This window comes from Salvelinus alpinus, chromosome 2 (assembly GCF_045679555.1).
Source record: "Salvelinus alpinus chromosome 2, SLU_Salpinus.1, whole genome shotgun sequence".
Lineage (NCBI taxonomy): Eukaryota > Metazoa > Chordata > Actinopteri > Salmoniformes > Salmonidae > Salvelinus > Salvelinus alpinus.
Genome location: NC_092087.1, coordinates 68,728,799 through 68,745,950, shown reverse-complemented (window position 1 = coordinate 68,745,950; position 17,152 = coordinate 68,728,799). Strand labels below are relative to the sequence as shown.

Below are 17,152 nucleotides of genomic sequence, written 5' to 3'. Positions count from 1 at the left end.
ATGCTTCGTGGGCGACCGTTGTTGATGTGTGCAGAGGGTCCCTGGTTCGCGCCCGTGTCGGGGCGAGGGGACGGTCTAAAGTTATACTGTTACAGTTGCAACCGAGGACAGACGATTTTTACACGATACGCACTTCAGCACTCTGCGGTACCGTTCTGTGAGTTTGTGTGGCCTACCACTTCGCGGCTGAGCCGTTGTTGCTCCTAGACGTTTCCACTTCCACTTCACAATTACAGCACTTACAGTTGACCAGGGCAGAAATTTGACAAACTGATTTGTTGGAAAAGTGGCATCCTATGACGGTGCCACGTTGAAAGTCACTGAGCTCTTCAGTAAGGTCATTCTACTGCCAATGTTTGTCTATGGAGATGGCATAGCTGCGTGCTCGATTTTATACACCTGTCAGCATCGGGTGTGGCTGAAATAACCAAATCCACTAATTTGAAGGGGTGTCCACATATCAATTTTTAGTTCATGAGATGTCACATGGAAAATACATTTGAATAATGTGGAATCCTGGTTGCTATTTAAATATATTACATTTGCAATGGTGTCATAACTTTACTGGAAAATCAAATGGTCATTGAGATGACACATCAGTAGTTGCACCTTCAAAACCATATTCATTCCATTGAGTTACTTCCCTACGGCCCTACTATTTACTTGGAGCTGCTTTGAATTATAGCCTGTCTTATAAAAGGTATTTATGTAAAGTAGCCTAGACACTGTGTGTGCAATACATGGGTGTAGTAGTCCAAAGACCAATGGAACTAGGATGTTGTTTTTGTGACAACCAATGAAACCATTAACAACAAGCTTAAGTTATGAGAAACAATATGAATCCACCCCACTGTGACTGATTTCTCAATCAACACCGGCAGATGCCCATATATGAGACTGACTAGACTGGTATAAAGTAATTTGGTGTCACAGTGGAAAAGTGCAGAACATACTAACTACGTATTTTAAAAATATATATTGTCAATTCAGTATGTGTCCCTTCATCCGTCGACACGGACACCAAGGCTGCGTTTACACAGGCAGCTAAATTCTGATCTTTTCCCCCCCTAATTGGTCTTTTGACCAATCAGATCAGCTCTGAAAAATATTGGATGTGAAAAGATCTGATGGGATTGGTCAAAAGACCAACTAGAGGAAAAAAAGATCAGAATTGGACTGCCTTAATGTACACCTCTCCAAGTACTTATGTTGACAATACCTGTTAGACCAGATGGCAAGTGCAGCTATAGGCCTTCGAATACAGGTCATACACAAACACAAGTGTTACTGAAAGAAATTCAATCAAACCCAAAGTATGGAAAAATAATACATTTCCTGTTCCTGTGCTGTAAAATTGTAATTCACTGATTTGAAAGCAAATTCCTAGTAGGCATCCACTATATGCTTTCACCTATCATGCATCCTTAATTAACTCAGAGCAGATGAGCGAGAGGATGCGAGGAAAGGAAGCCTTTATAGACTATTGAGACGCATCCTAGGACGGAACATAACAGGTTAGTGGGTGGTCCACCAGCTGATATTGATCTGTGCCAACTGAAGGGCTGTGGCCTCACTAATGTGTAACCTGGCCTTCTCACCCTTCCAATTCAATTCATTGTGTGTATTATAATAGCACATAACCGGTCATGTAACAGGCAAACAAAGCCACTGGCAAAGCTATGTGAGAGATTGAGGCCAAGCCTCTAAATAACAGCCATCACTGACAATAAAGATTCCTATAACAAAGGTTTCTCTGACAGTAAGTACACAAACTACTTCTTGATCCATCAGTGAAATATAAAGGACAGCAAAAGTTGTTGAAAGAGGGGGATTGTAATTGGTGACTGGCCTGGTTCCAGATCATCACTGATTTAGGGACAGTTTTGGAGCGGCAGGTAGCCTAGTGGTCAGAGCTTTGGGCCAGTAACCGAAAGGTTGCTAGATCGAATCCCGAGCCGACAAGGTAAAAATCTGTCGTTCTGCCCCTGAACAAGGCAGTTAACCCACTGTTCCTAGGCCGTCATTGTAAATAAGATTTTGTTCGTAACTGACCTGTCTAGTTAAAAAAATAAATAATTTAAAAACAGTTTGGGAGCTCCCTTCCCTTGCTGGAGCCCCAAACCGTGACAAAAGGCACTTCAGGAACGCATGAGATTAGGGTGGTAATCTAGTTATATAAATGGATTAGACATCCAGAGTTGAATAGAGAATAAATTCCAAAGGGGCCTGGTGTTGATTCACAAAGAAACCCCTGGAGAGAGGGGACCATTTGGGAAAAACTTCCTGACTATGATGTCAGCGACCGCTTATTGGGTGGGGGAACCAGACAATTGTGACTGATTATTATCCAATATTATCTGATATTTGACTTTGATGGACAGATCCTTTAATTTATGTTAAGTGACGCTAAATGTCATTGCATGATGTTGTTTCTCTGTTTGTTATTATCTAAGGAAGTCTCAAGATTTTGCTCGCCTGAAGTAGAGTATCTTGTGATAAATTGCAGCCCACACTACTTGCCTAGAGAGTTTTCAGCTATACTTTTCGTGGCTGTTTATTTACCACCACAGACAGATGCTGTCACTAAGACCGCACTCAGTCAGCTGTATAAGGAAATAAGCAAACAGGAAACCGCTCACCCAGAGGCGGCGCTCCTAGTGGCCGGAGACTTTAATGCTAGGAAACTTAAATCAGCTCTACCTAATTTCTGCTAAATGTGCAACCAGAGAGAAAAAAATTATAGATCACCTGTACTCCACACACAGAGAAGCGTACAAATCTCTCCCTCGCCCACCATTTGGTAAATACGACCACAATTCTATCCTCCTGATTCCTGCTTACAAGCAAAAATTAAAGCAGAAAGTACCAGTGACTCGGTCTATAAAAAAGTGGTTAGATGAAGCAGATGCTAAACAACAGGACTGTTTTGCTATCACAGACTGGAACATTTTCCAGGATTCTTCCGATAGCATTGAGGAGTACACCACATCAGTCACTGGCTTTATCAATAAGTGCATCGAGGACGTCGTCTCCACAGTGACTGTACGTACAGTGGGGAGAACAAGTATTTGATACACTGCCGATTTTGCAGGTTTTCCTACTTACAAAGCATGTAGAGGTCTGTAATTTTTATCATAGGTACACTTCAACTATGAGAGACGGAATCTAAAACAAAAATCCAGAAAATCACATTGTATGATTTTTAAGTAATTAATTTGCATTTTATTGCATGACATAAGTATTTGATACATCAGAAAAGCAGAACTTAATATTTGGTACAGAAACCTTTGTTTGCAATTACAGAGATCATACGTTTCCTGTAGTTCTTGACTAGGTTTGCACACACTGCAGCAGGGATTTTGGCCCACTCCTCCCTACAGATCTTCTCCAGATCCTTCAGGTTTCGGGGCTGTCGCTGGGCAATACGGACGTTCAGCTCCCTCCAAAGATTTTCTATTGGGTTCAGGTCTGGAGACTGGCTAGGCCACTCCAGGACCTTGAGATGCTTCTTACGGAGCCACTCCTTAGTTGCCATGGCTGTGTGCTTCGTGTCGTTGTCATGCTGGAAGACCCAGCCACGACCCATCTTCAATGCTCTTACTGAGGGAAGGAGGTTGTTGGCCAAGATCTCGCGATACATGGCCCCATCCATCCTCCCCTCAATACGGTGCAGTCGTCCTGTCCCCTTTGCAGAAAAGCATCCCCAAAGAATGATGTTTCCACCTTCATGCTTCACGGTTGGGATGGTGTTCTTGGGGTTGTACTCATACTTCTTCTTCCTCCAAACACGGTGAGTGGAGTTAGACCAAAAAGCTCTATTTTTGTCTCATCAGACCACATGACCTTCTCCCATTCCTCCTCTGGATCATCCAGATGGTCATTGGCAAACTTCAGACAGGCCTGGACATGCACTGGCTTAAGCAGGGGGACCTTGCGTGCGCTGCAGGATTTTAATCCATGACGGCGTAGTGTGTTACTAATGGTTTTCTTTGAGACTGTGGTCCCAGCTCTCTTCAGGTCATTGACCAGGTCCTGCCGTGTAGTTCTGGGCTGATCCCTCACCTTCCTCATGATCATTGATGCCCCACGAGGTGAAATCTTGCATGGAGCCCCAGACCGAGGGTGATTGACCGTCATCTTGAACTTCTTCCATTTTCTAATAATTGAGCCAACAGTTGTTTCCTTCTCACCAAGCTGCTTGCCTATTGTCCTGTAGCCCATCCCAGCCTTGTGCAGGTCTACAATTGTATCCCTGATGTCCTTACACAGCTCTCTGGTCTTGGCCATTGTGGAGAGGTTGGAATCTGTTTGATTGAGTGTGTGGACAGGTGTCTTTTATACAGGTAACGAGTTCAAACAGGTGCAGTTAATACAGGTAATGAGTGGAGAACAGGAGGGCTTCTTAAAGAAAAACTAACAGGTCTGTGAGAGCCGGAATTCTTACTGGTTGGTAGGTGATCAAATACTTATGTCATGCAATAAAATGCAAATTAATTATTTAAAAATCATACAATGTGATTTTCTGGATTTTTGTTTTAGATTCCGTCTCTCACAGTTGAAGTGTACCTATGATAAAAATTACAGACCTCTACATGCTTTGTAAGTAGGAAAACCTGCAAAATCGGCAGTGTATCAAATACTTGTTCTCCCCACTGTACATACCCCAACCAGAAGCAATGGATTACAGGCAACATTCGCACTGAGCTAAAGGGTAGAGCTGCCGCTTTCAAGGTGCGGGACTAACCCGGAAGCTTATAAGAAATCCTGCTACGCCCTCCGTCGATCCATCAAACAGGCAAAGTGTCAATACAGGGCTAAGATTGAATCGTACTACACTGGCTCCGACGCTCGTCTTATGTGGCAGGGCTTGTAAACTATTACAGACTACAAAGGGAAGCACAGCCGCGAGCTGCACAGTGACACGAGCCTACCAGACGAGGTAAATCACTTCTATGCTCGCTTCGAGGTAAGCAACACTGAGGCATGCATGAGAGCATCAGCTGTTCCGGACGACTGTGTGATCACACTCTCCGTAGCCAACGTGAGTAAGACCTTTAAACAAGTCAACATTCACAAGGCTGCGGGGCCAGACGGATTACCAGGATGAGTGCTCCGGGCATGTGCTGACCAACTGGCAGGTGTCTTCACTGACATTTTCAACATGTCCTTGATTGAGTCTGTAATACCAACATGTTTCAAGCAGACCACCATAGTCCCTGTGCCCAAGAACACGAAGGCAACCTGCTTAAATTACTACAGACCCGTAGCACTCACGTCCGTAGCCATGATGTGCTTTGAAAGGTTGGTAATGGCTCACATCAACACCCTTATCCCAGAAACCCTAGACCCACTCCAATTTGCATACCGCCCAAACAGATTCACAGATGATGCAATCTCTGTTGCACTCCACACTGCCCTTTCCCGCCTGTACAAAAGGAACACCTATGTGAGAATGCTATTCATTGACTACAGCTCAGCGTTCAACACCATAGTACCCTCAAAGCTCATCACTAAGTTAAGGATCCTGGGACTAAACACCTCCCTCTGCAACTGGATCCTGGACTTCCTGACGGGCCGCCCTCAGGTGGTGAGGGTAGGTAGCAACACATCTGCCACGCTGATCCTCAACACTGGAGCCCCCCAGGGGTGCGTGCTCAGTCCTCTGCTGTACTCCCTGTTCACCCACGACTGCATGGCCAGGCACGACTCCAACACCATCATTAAGTTTGCAGATGACACAACAGTGGTAGGCCTGATCACCAACAATGACGAGACAGGGAGTAGGTCAGAGACCTGGCCGGGTGGTGCCAGAATAACAACCTATCCCTCAACGTAACCAAGACTAAGGAGGTGATTGTGGACTACAGGAAAATGAGGACTGAGCACGCCCCCATTCTCATCGACGGGGCTGTAGTGGAGCAGGGTGAGAGCTTCAAGTTCCTTGGTGTCCACATCACCAACAAACTAGAATGGTCCAAACACACCAAGACAGTCGTGAAGAGGGCACGACAAAGCCTATTCCCCCTCAGGAAACGAAAAAGATTTGGCATGGGTCCTCAGATCCTCAAAATGTTCTACTGCTGCAACATCGAGAGCATCCTAACTGGTTGCATCACTGTCTGGTACGGCAATTGCTCGGCCCTCTGACCGCAAGGCACTACAGAGGGTAGTGCGTACGGCCCAGTACATCACTGGGGATAAGCTGCCTGCCATCCAGGACCTCTACACCAGGCGGTGTCAGAGGAAGGCCCTAAAAATTGTCAAAGACCCCAGTCGTAGACTGTTCTCTCTACTAATGCATGGCAAGCGGTACCGGAGTGCCAAGTCTAGGACAAAAAGGCTTCTCAACAGTTTTTACCCCCAAGCCATAAGATTCCTGAACAGGTAATCAAATGGCTATCCAGACTATTTACATTGTGTGCCCCCCCCCCCCCCCCCCCCCGTTTACGCTGCTGCTACTCTCTGTTTATCATATATGCAGTCACTTTAACCATATCTACATGTACATACTACCTCAATCAGCATGTAGTGCATGTATGTAGCCTCGCTACTGTTATAGCCTCGCTACTGTATATAGCCTCGCTACTGTTATTTTTCACTGTATTTTTACTGTTGTTTTATTTCTTTACTTACCTATTGTTCACCTAATACCTTTTTTGCACTGTTGGTTAGAGCCTGTAAGTAAGCATTTCACTGTAAAGCCTACACCTGTTGTATTCCGCGCACGTGACAAATAAACTTTGATTTGACATATGATCATTCAGAGGCTGGCTTTAGTGATTCCATACTTAAGATTTAGCTAGTTTGCAGATATTAAGTAAAGAAAGAATAGCAAATGTTGCTTTTAATGTTTATATACTGTATGTGTTCTTCAGTTTATCCATTTCACACGCTGGCAGGATGTATCCGTGTATATATTAAATCAACTCTTCATTTTATCAACTGAAAATAAACTGAAACAAAATAAACTGAAATATTCTGAAAACCTAAATTGCCCAAACAAGGCCAGGAGGAGAGCTTCCACCCCAAGTCCAGCTCCCTAATCCTAACAGTCAGAGTAACATAGAACACCATAGAGCAGTAAAACCCTACAACTATAATGGATCTCTATCTCCAATCTACTCCGTGGGTGATCCTATGATGGGGGTTTTCAGTCATGTAATAGTCAGTAGGTCTCCTGACCAAGCGGTGTCAGCAAGCGCGCGGCCAGGGCTAGGGAGAGGCGTCGTAGCGCCCCTTGGTGCTGGGGGAACTCCTGCTGGACATGGTGCAGGATGGTGGCCACAGGGTGCAGACGCTCCTCCTGCAACGCAGGCTCCAAGGCTTTGCCGGTGGACAGGGCGCTGTAGCGACCCTCACGCACCGCTTGGAGCTGCTTGGCCCGGCCCTGGAGGGAGACCAGATGGGCCAGGTTCTAGAGGAATGGAAAGAGGAGAGAAGAAGGGGACGGGAGAGCGGGAGAGCGGGGGTGGGAGGAGAGAGAGACAGAAAGAGAGAGGGAGAAAGGGAGGATAGAGAGAGATTAGGTGTGAGAGAGAAAGAGAGAGACAGAGCGAGAGAACCAGACCGAGAAAGGAAAAGAAGTACGGATAAGAGATTAAAAAAGACATGGCATGAGATGAAAAGAGATATTCAAACAGCTATGCACAGTGAAAACCACTTCTCAACTATGGATAACAATAAGCTGGGCAGGAATAATGTTGAGAGTTGAATGGGTGAATGTGTCTACATCGCGTACCCTCTCCTTGGTGTCCTGCAGACAGTGGAAGTCTGAGGTGAGGACAATTCTGGCGCTGTGGAGCTCTCCCAGCTGCAGCTGTTTGTCCCTCAGACTGCTGCTCAGACTGACCTGGCCCTGCTGCAGCTCTCTGAGGACCCCGTCACACTCCTCCGCTTGCTGTTAGGGGTGGGGACACACACAGGCAACATAGACACACATATTAAGCATATACGTACTGCACACACACACACACAGGAACGCACACCCACCAACACACCAAACCCCAAACGGCAAGCAATGCAGATGTAGAAGCACGGGTGAAATAATCAAAAACACCTAACACAAACATGTGAAAGAAACACACGCACGCACACTCGAATGAGGCCAAGATACAGACAGACAGAGGCTCATGTTTCTAGACCGACTACTTGCTACTGTTTGACTCTGACTCCACCAGACTGTTGAACAGCCTGTCCTTCTCCTCCTGGATCCTCTCTAGCTTCATCTGCCGCTCAATGGAGTCTCTCTCTGCCTCCGAAACACACAACATTACAGAAATACACTGTTATACATGAAGTACAATGGTGTGGAGGCATTTCTATACGTCCTATTTAAGTCTATATACAGTATGTCTAGCATACTGCCCTTCAATTTGGTCAAAAGTCTTTGATCTGTTGTAATGGCCAGGTATATCTGATTAATGTGGTATTTAGTTTCCGGACAAAATGTATTACGGAGTACAGAAATTGCTGTCTGTCTAGACAGAAAAATACTTTGAAATCAGATTTTGTAGGAAAAAAACCCTGTAGTTACTGCGTTTGCCTTTGTAGGGCAGTATAGAATGCAGTGGTTAAGGACTGAAACAGACATTTTTGTATGTGTACTGATTCCCTGATCGACCTCTATGCAGACGACACCATTCTGTATACTTCTGGCCCTTCTTTGGACACTGTGTTAACCAACCTCCAGACGAGCTTCAATGCCATACAACTCTCCTTCCGTGGCCTCCAACTGCTCTTAAATGCAAGTAAAACTAAATGCATGCTCTTCAACCGATCGCTGCCTGCACCTGCCCACCTGTCCAACATCACTACTCTGGACGGTTCTGACTTAGAATACGTGGACAACTACAAATACCTAGGTGTCTGGTTAGACTGTAAATTTTCCTCCCAGACTCACATTAAGCATCTCCAATCCAAAATGAAATCTAGAGTCGGCTTCCTATTTCGCAACAAAGCATCCTTCACTCATGCTGCCAAACATACCCTCGTAAAACTGACTATCCTACTGATCCTTGACTTCGGCAATGTCATTTACAAAATAGCCTCCAACACTCTACTCAGCAAACTGGATGCAGTCTATCACAGTGCCATCTGTTTTGTCACCAAAGCCCCATATACTACCCACCACTGCAACCTGTATGCTCTTGTTGGCTGGCCCTCGCTTCATATTTGTCACCAAACCCACTGGCTCCAGGTCATCTATAAGTCTTTGCTAGGTAAAGCCCCGCCTTATCTCAGCTCACTGGTCACCATAGCAACACCCACCCGTAGCATGCGCTCCAGCAGGTACTGTATATTTCACTGGTCACCCCCAAAGCAAATTCCTCCTTCAGCCGCCTTTCCTTCCAGTTCTCTGCTGCCAATGACTGGAATAAACTGCAAAATTCACTGAAGCTGGAGACTCATATCTCCCTCACTAGCTTTAAGCACCAGCTGTCAGAGCAGCTCACAGATCACTGAACCTGTACATAGCCCATCTGTAAATAGCCCATCCAACTACCTCATCCCCATACTGTTATTTAATTTATTTTTCTCCTTTGCACCCCAGTATCTCTACCTGCACACTCATCTTCTGCACATCTATCACTCCAGTGTTTAATTGCTATATTGTAATTATTTCGCTCTGTGTGACGGGTGAGACATGTTCTGTTTTGTAAAAAAAAATTGGTGAAGTGCCTTGAATTTTGTTTCAGACAGGGCGTGTTTGAGATTGCTCCGTTCGTTCACAATGCCTGGAGGAGGAGGATCCATGTACTGTTTATGTAGATTGGCTAGATGGTAGCTGTACTGGCCATGACTATTGTATGCACAGAATTTGTAAAATGTTATTTTATTCTTGTAAGCCCATGTGGGCTGGGTACCGGTAGGTGTATGACACTTAAATAAATCATATTTCGCTCTATATCCACTGTGTGTGTGTTTTACTCTTGTTGCGGATGGAGAGTTGTGTCCGTAGTGTGAGCAGGGTGGTGATTTGAGCACGTTTCTCCTGGGTCAGTGTGTGTGCGGGTCCGCGTGTGTTTACGTACTCTCGGTGCGGACTTTCCTCTGCTGTAGGATGGTGAATTGGGTCTGCAGTGTGAGCAGGGCGGCGCTCCGGGCCTGTTTCTCCTGGGTCAGTCTCACTAGTTCCCCCTGCTGCCGCAGCCAGAGCTGCTGCTGCTCCTTGATCTCTCCTCCCACCCCCTCCAGCTACTTGGTCAGACTACTGGCCTGGATCTCCAACAGGCCCAGGTCCTCGTGCTGCTGACGTACGTAGGGACGTGATCAAGACAACATAGAAAATCGGTAAAATTTGCATTTTTCAAAGCTGAAACGTTTCAAATCCATTCTAGCTCCAGTCTTATTGTAGAGGCTGGTGCTACCATAAAAATAGAATATCATTCTAGATCTGTAGGTGCCACCTATTTTAGATTCAGTACCTATAGTCCTTTATTCTTAGACAACAAACCCCAAAAATTCAGTTGGTTACGGGTCAGTGCTTGGTTGTAAGTTAACTCTCACCCCAGTGCTGGCGATGAGCTGGTCAATGTTCTTGTTGTAAACGTTGATGGTGGCCTGCTTGTGCTCGATGACGGTGACGTGCTTGGTGATCCTGGCCTCGCTGGCGCTGAGCAGTTCGTCGCGGCGGCTCATCTCCGTCTCCAGCGAGGCGAGGGTGCGGACCAGACCCTCCAGACGCAGGGTGACGACACTGCTCTCCAGCGTCACCGCTGCCATTTCGTTCTCTAGCCGGGGCAGCTGGGTCTCCTGGTAGGGTGAAGAGAGAGAGACACGCACACACAGAGTGGTTTAAACACAGAGAGACATTGCACTAGCAAAGTTTCATATGTAGCATTGTGGTTGGTGTGGTTATCAATTTACCCTTTCTTTGTCTACACAGGTTATTGAAAAACTAGCTCAAGTTACACCAATGTTCATATTAAATAACAACCAGCTTAAACTCCTTCTGTGCTGTAATTCTACAAAGTCTCCCATTCTTAACACATCTCCACAATATTATTGACAATACACTGCAAAATTGTTTTTGTAATGTTATGAATTACTTGAAAACTCCCGAAATAAACTTGATGGGAAAAATGTTGAGCCCCAAATGTTTGTATTGAACCTTTATTTAACAAGTCAGTTAAGAACAAATTCTTATTTACAATGAAGGTCTACCCCACCCTCCCCCGGACGACGCTGGGCCAATTGTGCGCCACTCTATGGGACTCCCAATCACGGCTGGTTGTGATACAGCCAGGGATCGAACCCGGGTCTGTATTGACGCCTCTAGCACTGCGATGCAGTGCCTTAAACCGCTGCCAGTCAGGATCCCCAAAGATACAGCGACCAATGCTCACCTTCTCCCTCTTGTGGGCGGCCGTCTCGTCGGTGAGGCGTCGGGAGCACTTGGTGGCCTTGTCGTGGGTGAGATGCTCCTGCATCTTGGACATGATGCCGACCTCCAGCTCGATGCGCCGCACCAACTCCTTCTCCGTCTGCTTCCTCAGGGAGTACACCTCCATCTGGCGCACCTCACACTCCTGGAGAGGGGGAGGAGAGAGGAGAGGGGGAGAAGAGAGATAAGGAGATGGGAGGGAGAGGGACAGGGATTAAAAGTGTTTCATCGTACTATCATCCACTTACATGAGTCACGACAACAACAATACAACCTTCCAGTCACTTCATATTGAGCGGATATTGCATTCAGAGAAGCCTGCATAGGGAAAGAACAAAAGATACACCAAGAACAAATAAACTGTGAACTTGAGAAAAAAACATAAGAAAACAAACCACAATGAAAGTCTTTTGACTTCGTGTTTTTATCCTTGATTCATTTCAATGTCGGTATTGTTGATTCCACTTGGTTAAAGCAACCTATTCGCATTTCAAATGTGTCAAATAAAACCAATTCATTCACTCACTGTGTTGACGCGTTGCCGTGTCTGCCGGTCTCCTGCAGGGTCCTCGTGTAGATGCTGTACTGGGCCTGCGGCGCCTCCCGCTGGCTGTGGGAGATCAGCTTCCTGGAGGTGGCGCCGTCCAGCTGGGTCCGGTTCAGTACTACTGTCAGCAGCTCATTGCGCTCCTCTTCCCACGTGATGGACTTCTTGAAGCCCTCGATCTCTGTGTCTAAAGAGCGGACCTGGTGGGTGGCCGTGCTGGATGGAGGCAGGGAGAGAGATTGACAGACGTGTACACAGTGGCATCACGCAGGTGTACAGCATGTCCAGTCTTAAGGAGAACGTTTGACCAGAGCAGACCAGCAGCACTGATGTACAGCAAATACGAATTGTATTGTAAATAGACATTGGACTGGCCAATGTACATCTTGCCAAAAGTAGTGCATTATATAGGGAATAGGGTTGCCATATTCTCTCCCGCTGTAGAGCGTCTAGCATGGCGGTGTAGGCCTCGTCTCGTCATGCCCGCCAGGCTGCTGTTCTACACTGTTTGGTGAGGTGTGTGTGTGTCACAGGCAGCTGGTGGCATCTTAATTGGGGAGGACGGCTCATAGTAACGGCTGGGAACGGAATGTGTTTGACACCATTCCATTCACTCCATTCAAGCCGTTACTACGAGCCGTCCTCCCCTCAGCAGCCTCCTGTGATGTGTGTAGACTCTACACAGTGCTAGGCATTTAAGTGTCCTCACCGTAGAGCCTCCAGCATGGCGGTGTAGGCGTCGTCTCGTCTCCTCGTGCCCACCAGGCTGCTGTTCCACTGCTGCAGCAGCTGCTTCCTCCCCATCACCAAAGAGTCCATCTCCATCTGGGCCTGTATCGAGAGACACACAGGCAAAATGCACACCGTTCCCCATTCCTTCTGTGTGTACAGATTTTGTCTCAGCCTAAGCAGTAACAGATTCATGATTTTTTTTTTAAATTGTTGAATCAGGTGTGCTACTGCTTGGCTGGAACAGAAGCCTGTATCCACCCGGAGTGGACAGTGGTGTACCTCAAAGAGGGCCTCCGTGGCTGCCTGGGTCTCCTCAGACTGGGCGATGGTTTGGACTTCATACAGAGCTATCTACTCCGTCAGCCGCTCCATGTTTTTGGTCAACCGCTCCACATACAAGTCCTGAGAGAGAGAAAGAAAGGGGGGGGTAGAGAGAGGGGGTAGAGAGAGGGAGAATCAGTTCTAGAACCCATAGCCCTTCATGGTTGTGAGGTCTGGGGTCCGCTCACCAACCAAGAGCTCACAAAATGGGACAAACACCAAATTGAGACCCTGCATGCAGAATTCTGCAAAAATATCCTCTGTGTACAACGTAAAACACCAAATAACGCATGCAGAGGAGAATTAGGCCGATACCCGCTAATTCTCAAAATCCAGAAATGTCCGTTAAATTCTACAACCACCTAAAAGGAAACGATTGCCAAACCTCCCATAACAAAGCCATCACCTTCAGAGAGATGAACCTGGAGAAGAGTCCCCTAAGTAAGCGGGTCCTGGGGCTCTGTTCACAAACAGATCCCACAGAGCCCCAGGACAGCAACACAATTAGACCCAACCAAATCATGAGAAAACAAAAAATGTATTTGACACATTGGAAAGAATTAACAAAAAAACTGAGCAAACTAGAATGGTCCATGGCCCTAAACAGAGAGTACACAATGCCATAATACCTGACCACTGTGACAGACCCAAACTTAAGGAAAGCTTAGACTATGTACAAACTCAGTGAGCATAGCCTTGCTATTGAGAAAGGCCGCCGTAGGCAGACCTGGCTCTCAAGAGAAGACAGTGTGTACACCGCCCACAAAATGAGGTGGAAACTGAGCTGCACTTCCTAACCTCCTGCCAAATGTATGACCATATTAGAGACACATATTTCCCTCAGATTACACAGATCCACAAAACTCCGATATCTACTGGGTGAAATATCACAGTGTGCCATCACAACAGCAAGATTTGTGGCTTGTTGCCATAAGAAAAGGGCAACCAGTGAAGAACTGTTGTACACCATTGTAAATACAACCCATATTTATGTTTATTTATTTTCCCTTTTGTACTTTAACTATTTGCACATCGTTACAACACTGTACAGTATATAGACATAATATGACATTTGAAATGTCTTTATTCTTTTGGAACGTCTGTGAGTGTAATGTTTACTGAAAATTGTTATTGTTTATTTCACGTTTGTTTATTATCTACTTCACTTGATTTGGCAATGTTAACATGTTTCCCATGCCAATAAAGCCCATAAATTGAATTGAAATTGAATTGAGAGGGAGGTAGAAAGAGAGAGAGGGTGATATTAGCAATCGCTTGTAATACACTGCCTGAGAAGATTCAGCCATAGTAATAAGAATTATTTCAAATTCTATTTATAGACCCTTAGCAACTGGTCCAGGACCAGTTTTGCGGTTTGGCTCAGAAAGGTTAACATTATAACTAACATGCCATTCGGCTGATCTTGAATCAGTTGTAAAAGAAGGAAGGCGTGTGTCCTGACCTGTTTGTGTTTCTGCTCCTCTGCCTGGGCCTTGCGCGAGGCGTTCTCCATGGCCGTGATGTCAGAGCGCAGGTCGGCGTTAACCTCCTGCATGTCGAACAGACGCAGTGCCAGGTTCGCTACCTCACTCTGCAGCTGGGACACTGAGGGAGGAGGTAATAGACGTAGTTAGGGACAGGAGTTTTTCCTGACTATGTCACCTGACCAGGAAAACCTTATGGACTATTATAACTAGGTTAGGGTCCTGATTTTTCCCTTAATTAGGTCAAGAAAAACTCCTGGCCCAAGCCAGTATAGGATTTTAATTTGACCTAAATTATCACAGCAAAATAAGTGCATAATGTTGCTTGATCGGTGGTTATATCTCTATGGGTCTCACCGTGTGACCTCTGCTTGCCGGCCTGACTGGTGCGGTACTGGCTTCGGACCCCCTCTAGCTGATCCTGGGCCTGTCTGCGCTGCCGCCTCGCTATCAGACATCTAAATAGCCATCTAGGGAGATGGGTGGAGGAGGGGAGGGAAAGAGAGGATAGTTTGGGGTCAGAATTACATAGGGCAAATGCATTAGAAACACACTGCAAGACCTAAGGATGTTTCTTAATGTTATAACAATAGTGATTAATCCTTGTAAATCAATTGTTGTTGCTTATAGATCATTTCTAGTTGCAGATTAGTTTATTTTGTATTTTGAAATGAAAGCACAGGGTCATGTTTCGAGATTGAGCCAAAACAAGTCAATGGCGCCCTCTCCTGGGAAAAGAGTGAATTCAAAACAGGGGACCCATAAATGGTATGAATCGTACTGCATGTATACTGTAAAGTGGATGTCCATGTTGATTTGATTGTAAACCACTGTAAAGGATTTAGAGTCTTTGCTTCAGAAGAAGGGACCTACTGTACCTTCTCTCGCAACTCCACGTTGAGTCTCTCCAGTTGCTTATGGAGGTGGTTCTTCAGTGCAGTCCGGAACCTTCTCATCAGCGGCTGCAGGCAGATAGGAGAAACCATACTAAGACTTTCATCTGATAAGCATAACAGGGTTTAAACCTTCAGGTAATTAAAACAATGTTAGCAGGGATGTTAAGCGGGGAAACTGCTTACATGTTCAGGGTCCAGCACGATTAGCTCATCTTCATCAGCATCCTCTTCCGCCGCCCTGCGTAACTCGTCACCATCGCTGTCAGAGAGGGGGACTGAGAGGTGCAATGAGGGGAGAGGTGGCAAGGGCATCGTTCCGTTATCTGGAACCCCCCAAAAATATGTTTCGTGATCAAACCTCAACAGATACAGTGCTCAACTCAATTTCAAAGATGATAGAAATCAGTTACATTTTCCACCATTGTTCTATCCGGCCCTCTTATTGAAACCCAGCTGACCTGAGTTGCTGGTGGGGTTGAAGGCTGCGCCTGTACCACTGTCTCCTGACTGTGACACTGGGTCATCAGCCCCCGCCTCAGCCTGCTCTGTTGATCCACCCTGCATGGAGGACAGACAGGAGGACACTCAGGAAGTCACTTTTTGATCCATAGAGACACAATATAATACTAGTAATAAAGTGTTCTTTTTAATTCTGTGCATTGACCATCGGCTAAATCATGTCTAAATCGTCTTTTGGAAATAATTTCATGATTTTGAATCATTACAAATAAAATGCCGATGATACAATATCATGAGACTCACAAATCCTAACTTGAGAAAGGTGAGAAAGGACGTATTCTGTGCTGTAGAGTAGTCTCTTTCACAAACCTCCTGCACAGGTAGCACAGTAACCCCAGAGTCCTCTGCTGCCTCATCAGCACCACCTGGCTGTTCATCACCTCCTCCTGTGGCGGGGTTCCCCTCCTCTCCTCTTCCCCTCCTCCCTCACTTCCTCCACTGGATGGCGGTGGGGACCAAGATGGTTGACTCTGTCAGCACTACAAGTGAGTCACAACAACATTGGATTTCATTGCAGTCATGTAGGCAGGGAGTCTCCCGATTAAGAGCTTTGGTGCCAGTAACCGAAAGGTCGCTGGTTTGAATCCCCCAGCCGACCAGGAGAAAAATCAGTTGATGTGCCCTTGAGCAAGCCACTTAACCATAATTGCTCCTGTAAGTCGCTCTGGATAAGAGTGTCTGCTAAATAATGTCACCTGCTCTTTTAACGCCCTTTCATTGAAAGCCTTACCTGCTTCTTGAGTTATTAAGGAGTTGTCTCTTCAGAGCTGAAAGAAAGGTCAGAGAATGAAAATAATGTATTGAAACAATACCGAAAATGTAAAAGTTGGCTGACAAAGCCTCCTGTCATCACCTGTGAAGACATGACAGAGTGGACACAAATAATTTTATTCACTAACGTTATGAAGTTGAAGACATAATCATTTATTAGGCCGTCATACCTTTGCTTCAAAATGAAATAAGATAGATACCTATGCCTAGTACACGCATAATGTTTCTCATTGCATGCTGCTATCCACTTGTCTTGAAGTTAGCGTGCTTATCGGTTAAGTTATATGCTATTAACGCTAACTAAATAGCACATCTTTCATTTGACAGCTAACAGCTTAAAATACCTGAATGTTTTAAATATTCTCGAATGCATAAATTACTAAACCTTAGGGTTGCTTTATCACCTCTTCAGCAACAACAAATAATCCTGTAGCTAGTAGACTCACCACTGTTTGTCAGCTGGTCAGGCGTTGCTAGGAAACGATACACTTCCGTGAAG

At 45.8% G+C, this 17,152-nt stretch overlaps 1 pseudogene; it reads right to left on the bottom strand.

Annotated features, from left to right (window-relative positions):
- Positions 1 to 6,813: 6,813 nt before the first annotated feature.
- On the bottom strand, positions 6,814 to 16,355 carry LOC139541203 (coiled-coil domain-containing protein 40-like; annotated as a pseudogene).
- Between the last annotated feature and the right edge of the window lie 797 nt (positions 16,356 to 17,152).